This window comes from Mus pahari, chromosome 17, assembly GCF_900095145.1.
Source record: "Mus pahari chromosome 17, PAHARI_EIJ_v1.1, whole genome shotgun sequence".
Classification (NCBI taxonomy): Eukaryota; Metazoa; Chordata; class Mammalia; order Rodentia; family Muridae; genus Mus; species Mus pahari.
Genome location: NC_034606.1, coordinates 15424369 through 15433435, shown reverse-complemented (window position 1 = coordinate 15433435; position 9067 = coordinate 15424369). Strand labels below are relative to the sequence as shown.

General features: G+C 41.3%; 2 pseudogenes; one reads left to right on the top strand and one right to left on the bottom strand.

Moving 5' to 3' along the window:
- Positions 1 to 432: 432 nt before the first annotated feature.
- LOC110335089 lies at positions 433 to 3679 on the bottom strand (annotated as a pseudogene).
- Positions 3680 to 8254: 4575 nt separating this feature from the next.
- Positions 8255 to 8831, top strand: LOC110335088 (annotated as a pseudogene).
- Positions 8832 to 9067: the final 236 nt, after the last annotated feature.

Genomic DNA, 9067 nt, shown 5'->3' with positions numbered 1-9067 from the left:
CTCCTTGGGTCCTTTCTCTAGCTCCTTTATTGGGGATCCTGTGCTTCATCCAATGGATGGCTGTGAGCATCCACTTCTTTTTTTTTTTTTTTTTTAAGTTTTAACATTTTAATCCTACACATTACAGGGCAAACAGATACTGGACCCTATTTCCACATTCCATAAATCCAAGCTTTAGTTCCCATTTCAAATGTTGCCCTAACCACTAAAAACATCAGTGGTTTTACAACCTCTGGCTTATGGAAATACAGACTTCTGAAGTAAAAGCTACAAAAACAACAATGGAAGAAAGCTGAACAAACTTTCAGTGAAGGAAAGTAAAAGTGGAACATCCTGAAGCTCTAGACACTTCTCTCCTGTGTCTATGGTCAACTTGTTGGTTCAGTGCATTGTGCGGTCAAATGTAATGGTCCTCACGTAGTTAGTACACATCTAACTAGTGTCCATTGATTCCAAGTTAGTAGATGAAGAATCTTTCTGGATACTTTCAAAGATGGTTGCCAGCTCCGGGTTGGAGCTGATCTGTGACTGGAATTCACTCATAAGAGGGCTCTTCTCTGACTCTGGAATGGTTAGCAGTGATGGCTTGTTATGGGCTGCAGAATTGAATGTGGCCAAGGCCACTCTTCTTACATTCAAATTTGGGTCTATCAAAGTTTTTAGAAAATCACCTCTGCAATTCTTCAACAGTGGATCAATAGGCTGAGGATGATCAGAAATCATGAACTTCACAGCTGTAACCACTGAGCTCCTGGCATACGATGACCCTGATATCAAATACCCTTTAAGCCGTGGGAGGAGAGTTTCAGGATCAATAAGAGTGAGCTTCCCTAGACATTCAGCCACGACATTCCTGGTGCCTTCCTCCACACACTCACAGTGCTTTAGCAGCAAGGCCCAGATGTTCTCAACATATGGCTTAAGGCCTGCCACTGATGCAGAGCTAATGATCTCCTTCAAAGAGTAAAGCAAAAGATACTGCCTTTTGGGCTGGCTGGTTATTTCTTGTAGTACAAACGGCAGGTACTCAGGAAGGTTGCCTACACTAATGCTACCTAATGCATAGGANGCNGCTGATTTNACTTCTTCACTAGGAGATGAGAANGCCTCTAATATTACAGATTTTAATTCCAACTGCCCACTTAAGTCAATATGGTGTCCAACTTCTCCGAGAGAAAGGAGTGCTAAGAGACGAATGGAATCTGTAGACCTTGAGTTCTTGACATCTTGAATAAACTGACCTACTACAGCAGGTCCCTCTTTAGGCCACGCTCGAGTAAGGGCAGCTACACATTTGGCAATGGAATAGTAAGACTGCTTATGAGTGAGAGCTGTGCTCTGAGAGTAAACTGGACCTGTTAACATGCACAGCAAGTCCATGTACCCTAGATTGTTTGTTCCAGTGACAATCAGAGCTTGGAAAAAGTCTAGCATGGCACTGAGAGCTCCTCCCTGCAGTAGTGGTGATTTCACAAGCCCAATCAGTTCATTGAGAATAGATCCGCGTATCTTTGACAGGGAGGAGGGAAACACCTTGGCCAGGGTGGTAAGGAAACTGATAGCCATCTGTGAAACGTGCATATCGCTTTCGCTGATGAGAGGGGGGAGCTCATCCAGAACTACATCAATCATGGCGGCCATCAAGCTGTCACTGTAGTTCTTAATGAGAATATCCAGGGCAGAGAGGGTCTCCAGTTGCAAAGCTCTTTGATTTTTCCTGAGGAATGAAGCAAGGATGGGGACTCCCTCTCCCAGCACAGCCCTCAGATCTGTCTTCAAAGGTGACCCAGAAATCAGGGTTAGCGCTTTTAAGGTTGTTAGCCGGGTAATCTCATTCTTGAGTCTCTCCAAGAAAATCTGAAGTGTATTTGATAAATCAGGCCCCAAATTGTCTCCAAGATTGCAAATAATCTGTCCCCTACAAGAAATAGCCCTTTCCTTGACTTCTTGATCAATGTCAGCTGCTTTTAAGCGCTTAATTGTACAGGTGAAGAGTTCTTTGATGTAAGGTGTTGCATCAAACGAGGAGGGCTGGTCTAGAGGACGGATCACTTTGACAAGCTGCTGAGTGACAAGAAGGGCTTCTGAAGTTATCTTGTAAAATGGGTCTCCAACACAGGCCACCACCGGAGGGATCAGAGCCTGAACAGAGGATGGAATACAGACACGACAATGCGTCAATCTTCAGGTTTGATGAGCTGGACTTAACATTCAGTGAGAAAATGATTCCTGGTACAAGTACAGGAATGTGCTGGGTTAGTGCTCCCGGCAGCACATTTACCAGTTCAGTTAACATGTTAAAGCAACACTGTTGGGTTTTTACACTCTTCTCTTTCATCTGTTTGTGTATGGCTTTAACAATGTTGGGAACCTGACTCTGCAGTATTGTTAGGGGCATGTCTCCCTGCTCCATTGCATCAGGGTCACATAGCCAACTTTTCACTGGACGAGTGTGTTTCAAAAGAGACAGGTATGCATGAAAAACATCTACCTTTACATTTTCTTCGCGCTCTTTAAATCTGGATATTAGTGCAGGAGAGACAGTCTTGTAGAATTCCGGGAGCATCTTGTGCCGCATGCTAACTACAGCGTCCAGACACTTGGCAGCTGCGTGTCTCACTTTCCAACTCATGCCGTCATCGTCACTGTATTCATTGTCACTCCCTTAGTCATCGTCATCCCCGCCGTCAGCATCCATAGCATTCCCTTCTTCATCTTCATCATCGTAATTGTAATTTGGATCATAGGTAAGGTATTTTAGACAAATGTTTATAATGGTAGAAACATGAGGATAAACTTCTTTAGGGCATCTCCTCACAAATGATTCAAAAGCTTGAATGCAGTATTCTCTTAATTCATCATCATCTACATTATAAAATTTTACCACCAAAGGAATTATCTTTTCAAGTTATTCACCTATTCTATGGCCAGCTTGCCTACTAATAGCAGCAATGCACTGTATGTAGGTCCTTGTTGTTGACATGGAGTCATTTTTGGACAACTCTGACAACAGATGTTCAATAAGGTCTACAAAAACTATATTTCCACAGCTCATAACTAGGTGGCCAAGAGCAATAATTGTTCTTTTCCTCACTGCAAGTCTAGGGCTGGTCAGCTGGGGAAGCAGACAGGTCAGAATTGAAGGGTGGAAATTAACAAGCAGCCCTTCTTGCCTGCTCAACATGTCAGCCATGATATCCAAGGCTTCGAGCTGAACAGAAACATCTTCCTGCTTTGCTATTGCACTGGTAAGGCGTCCAGTAATCTTTTTACATACATTAGCAGCTAATGCAGAGCCACTGGAAGCTGGCGGAAGTTCTCCGATCACTGTTTTCAGGCCGATGCTGGAAATGTCCCGCAGCTGCTCCTTGTCAGAAAGCATGTTGGTGCAGAGGGTGTCCACGACCGTCTCCACTTGGTACTCTTTCACTTTACTCACCAAAGGGCCAAGGCATTTGACAGCTAAGTTCTGCACTTCGCCATTTTTATCCTCCAGCAACCTAAGAATCATCTTCACGACTTTCCTCTCGCTGTCATCATCCTGCTTGATGGAGTCTTTCTGCAGCTTTGTCATCAGATCATTGGTCGCCATGAACCTGAAGTCCTTGTCGCTGGATGTCATTTTCTCCAGCAAGTTGGAGATGTGCTACGAAGCGCTCGCCATGTTGCTGGCCTCAATCCCACCTGCTGACTTAGTGGCTGCTGAGCCCCACGGCCAGGGCTTCTCCTCTCATTGGCAGTGGCCAGACGGGGATGGGGAGGGGAATGGCTGTCCGGGGAGGGGTGGGAGTGGGGGAGGCCGAGAGAGAGGGACGGGGACGGCCTAACGATGGCGCTGCCCACGGGGCACCGAGCTCATGGGCAGCGGGACAGATGGTTGGGCCTCGCAGGGAAGCAGACACTCGCGTTCAGGCCGCCCCTTTCCCACTCCCCGAGCATCCACTTCTGTATTTGCCAGTCACTGGCAGAGCCTTACAGGAGACAGCTTTATCAGGTTTCTGTCAGCTAGCTCTTGTTGGCATCCGAAATAGTGTCTGGATTTGGTGGTTGTTTATGGGATGGATCCCCAAGTGGGGTAGTCTCTGGACTGCCATTCCTTCAGTCTCTGCTCCAAACTTTGTCTTTGTAACTCCTTCCATGGGTATTTTGTTCCCCAATCTAAGGAGGATCGAAGTATCCACACTTTGGTCTTCCTTCTTCTTGAGTTTCATGTGTTTTGCAAATTATATCTTGGGTATTATTAGCTTCTGGGCTAATCAATGAGTGCATATCAGGCGTGTTCTTTTGTAATTGGGTTACCTCACTTAGGATGATATCCTCCAGATCCATCCATTTGTCTAAAAATTTCATAATTTCATTGTTTTTTAATAGCTGAGTAGTACTCCATTGTGTAAATGTACCACATTTTCTGTATCCATTCCTCTGTTGAGGGACATCTTTCCAGATTCTGGCTGTTATATATAAGACTGCTATTAACATAGTGGAACATGTGTCCTTATTACATGTTGGAGCATCTTTTGGGTATATGCCCAGGAGTTGTATTGCTGGATCTTCCAGTAGTACTATGTCCAACTTCCTGAGGAACTGCCAAACTGAGCTCTTTCTTAATTCTTTTCTAACTGAAATCAGATTTCAAGTAGCCCTCCAGTACCATGTCAATACTAGCACTGAGGGTTTTTCTCCTATGATGATTCAGTTGGGAGAGGTGCTTTCCATTCAAGCTTAACCACCTGAGAACAACCTGTGCTGGATCTCCTGCACTCATGTAAAGGTAGGGAGGGTTTCCACAATGTTGTCTTCTGATTTCTGCATAGCATCGCATGCTCATACACACATTAGTAAAATTTAAAGCATTCACCTAGGATATCATATTTTGTGTGACTAGGGAGTAGTTCTCAGTACTAAAACTTTATTGCTCATGTCTTGTGTTACCTACCTATACACAAATAATGTTCAATGTTAGTTATGTGCTTTCCATCTCTGCTATCATATATTTATCTACTACAGCAGTTCTGAATCCTCTTACTGAGGTTCCTTACTTAAAGCAGTCATGACATTTTATTTTATGAGCTATACTAGAGCTGAACACATTTACAAAATTAAATTAAATATTAATTTCGTGGATAGGCTTGAAGGAATAAGGCAGTATTTAAGAGACTTGCTTCAGGATATTTCATTACATAGATCAGCAAATAAGTATTTTTCCAAGTTCCAGATAAGTAAGAGGGAGATGCCAAACCTTTGGCTAAATTTGTTCCAGTATTGTATGAAAATCCATAGACTGTTATACACTTTCTACAACATCTCCCACCAGTCATCTTCCAAATGATGAATGCTTGATACCTTGCATTTGTTACAAACAATATGATAAAATTGTAAGCCTTCCTTTTACAGAAATGTCTATCTTTTAGCTGCAGTTGATAAATATGGCAAAGGGCCTGGATGCCATAGTAGATCTAGCAATAATTTGGATGAAGTGCATCTTTTGCTTCCCTTCTTGGAGACTGGGACATTTAAAAGCTGAGCCATCAATCACATTCCAGGACAGACCCCATGTCCAGAAGTAGCTCTTCAACTCAAAAGTAATGCATGTTTGTTTGTGTACTTTTGTGTGGAAATTTTTGGTTTGTTTGCTATTCTTGGTTTTTCTCTTTAGTTTTTTGTCTTTTTTGATTTTGTGTTTGTAGTTGTTGTTGATTTCCTTTTTGAAAGAGGAAGAAAATATAGTTCAGTTGATAGGGTAGCAGTGAGGATTTGGGAGAAGCTTGGGGGAGGGTAAAGAATATGATTCTGATATATGATTTATAATACTTTTAAAATAAAAATTAAACAATAACAGAAAAAGATGTTACATCTAGAGGCAGTTTAAATGCCTTTATGTCAAGTGCTGGATATCTATCCTGCTGTGTCTCCCTGCACTGGAAACTCAATGAGCTTACACTACTGTTGAATCTTTAAAAAATGTGGTAGTCAACACATACCCACTTTATTATCAGCACTTTACTTTATTACAGGCAGTGAAGTCCATGATTGTTGTTTAACCAGTGAAGGAACCAATTTAACACTCTCATCTTGAATAACTAGTAACCAATTTAACACTCTCATCTTGAATAACTAGTATAAGCACCAACAATATTGGTTGAAAGTTGATCCCGAAAGTAACCCTTAGACCTGTTGTAGTGTTGGGGTGGTGATAAAATGAGGTAAACGAGCAGATAATCAGAGGATAGATCCCAGGAATGGACAGGAAACTGATGGAAGAGTCAAGGGCACTACTCACTCTCAGGTATCATCTGACAAACATGAGATGAAGTCATATCTCACAATTTGTCCTCTTAGGAAAGAAGGGAATAAAACATGCATGCACTTGTGACACTAGATGACACTCTATCTTGGGGCATTGAATTCTGGTCAATCTCTTCTTTCTCTAATTGCAATTGAGTATCATTCTGCATCAGTCAGAAATGAGAGAATGAGACTGATGGAAGGACCTGTGAAATGTTTTTGATATCCACTGTGATGGTTTGTGTATGTCCCAGGGAATGGCACCATTAGGAGGTGTGGTCTTGTTGAAGTAGATGTACCACTGGGGGCATTAGATTTAATACCCTTGTTCTATCTGCCTTTGGAATAAGAGGTAGAACTCTTCAACTCATCCAGCCCTGTTTTCCTGGACCCTGTCATGCTCCTACCTTTACGATAATGGACTGAACCTCTGAATTTGTAAGTCAGCCCCAATTAAATGTTGTCCTTTATAAGAGTTGCCTTGATCATGGAGTTTGTTCATAGCAGTAAAACCCTAACAAAAACACCAACTAATCACTTTGAAACCATGTGCATAGCAAGAATATTCACATATGAGTCTACTGAACAACTACAACTACTGAAGTACACGCAGTGTCCATCTTCTATCCTACTTCTGATATTTAGGAGAACTCCATTGTGTTTTTTAATTATAAAACAATGTCTACACTAATATCTTCGAAGGAGACTATTTAATTAAAATACTATAAATACTACAAAATCTACAAATTTTAAAGTTCTTTAAATTATTTTTTATTTTCTATTATTCCCATGAAGTAATTATGTCTTTTTCTTACTCAACAATGGAGTGACTTAGCAGTCAAATATTTTTAATACTCACTTTTTAATTTCCTTAACAACACTGATCCATCTATTGGTTAAGTTCTGCATTCTCTACAACAGTAGTGCAATTGTTATCAAGTAGAATGATTGAATTCTGTTGTCCATGGATCAAGTAGAATGATTGAATTCTGTTGTCCATGGATGTGGAAGGTACATGGTATGTGTATCTTATGGGGACAATTTTCTGGGACATATCTTTTAACATTTTTAAGTGAATATAGCTCAATCATGTCAGATTTCTTTAATGCCACCTACTTTGTCTGGAAAATCATTGGAGGAGGGCAGATGGGGATGGTGGTATCATCTTTTTTTGCTTGCACATGATATAATTATTTCAGAGACTGAAGACATTTAACAGTGTGTTGCACTTTAAGCACTTTGTGATAGTCATCATCTTTGATCAATGTTTTAAAGCTTCACTGCTGAGAGAAAGGATGAAAAGCAATTACACAGCATTATGAGGGTATGCCTGCTCAGGGCTCATCATGGTTTCATTATTGTATCCTTGTAAGAGAAATATGTTTTCTAACACTCTAAAATAATTATTCTATTTTATTTGTATGATATAAATCTGGTATCTTTTAATTAAACCCATTAATACAGTGTCTATGTTTTAGACTAAGCTACCTGTTATAAACATATTTGTATATAAAAAGCCATGGTAACAATGATTTTCCTATTTTGATCATATTTTCAAAGATTTTGCTCCATATTATTTAAGTCCTTTGTTTACGGGCACTATTTCTAATACAGAAAATTCATTACTGAGCACAGTAGGCATATTTAGTAGTTAATTATCTAAACAAAAACTCCTTAAACAACTCCATAAATAGTAGGACAAAGTCACATGAAAAGTACATAATGCATTTAAATTGATGTCATGGGTAATAAAAGCAACTTACAGGAGGATGGATGAAATTTGGGCCCAGGGATGTCAATGTTTGGATTTTATTGTAGCAGAAAAAAATATAGAAAGTTGGCAGGGGCTCAAGAACCGAGTGGAGCTGGCTGAGCCATCAAAGTCCTAAAACGCTCGGCAGTGGGTTCGGGGTTTATTGATTGAATTCTGCTGGCACAGGATCCTCTGCAGAAAGAGAGAGTGCGAGAGATGGAGATGGACAAAGGGATTTATTTAGAGCTGCGGAACAGGACGCCCTCTGATGGGAAACAGCTGGTCCTGGATAACTGTAAGTCAATTGAAGGCAAAATCGAAGGCCTCACGGATGAGTTTGAAGAACTGGAATTCCTAAGTACCATCCATTTAGGCCTCACTCCTTTTCCAACTTACCAAAGTTAAACAAACTCAAGAAGCTTGAATTAAGCAAAAACAGAATCTCAAGGGACCTGGAAGTATTGGTAGAGAAATGTCCGAACCTTAAGCATCTAAATTTAAGTGGCAACAAAATAAAAGATCTCATCACAATAGAGCCGCTGAAGAAGAGAATCTCAAGAGCCTAGACCTGTTTAACTGTGAGGTGACCAACCTGAATGCCTACAGAGAAAACGTGTTCAACTCCTGCCCCAGGTCATGTACCTCGATGGCTATGACAAGGACAACAAGGAGGCCCCAACTCCGATGTTGAGGGCTACGTGGAGGATGACGACGAGGAAGATGAGGATGAGAGGAGTATGATGAATATGCCCAGCTAGTGGAAGATGAAGACGAAGAGGATGAGGAGGAAGAAGGGGAGTGTCTTAGTCAGGGTTTCTATTCCTGCACCAACACCATGACCAAGAAGCAAGTTGGGGAGGAAAGGATTTATTCAACTTACATTTCCATACTGATGTTGATCACTGAAGGATGCAGGATTGCAACTAAAGCAGGTCAGAGAGCAGGAGCTGATGCAGAAGCCATGGAGGGATGTTCTTTACTGGCTTGCTTCCTCTGGCTTGCTCAGTCCACTCTCTTATAGAACCCAAG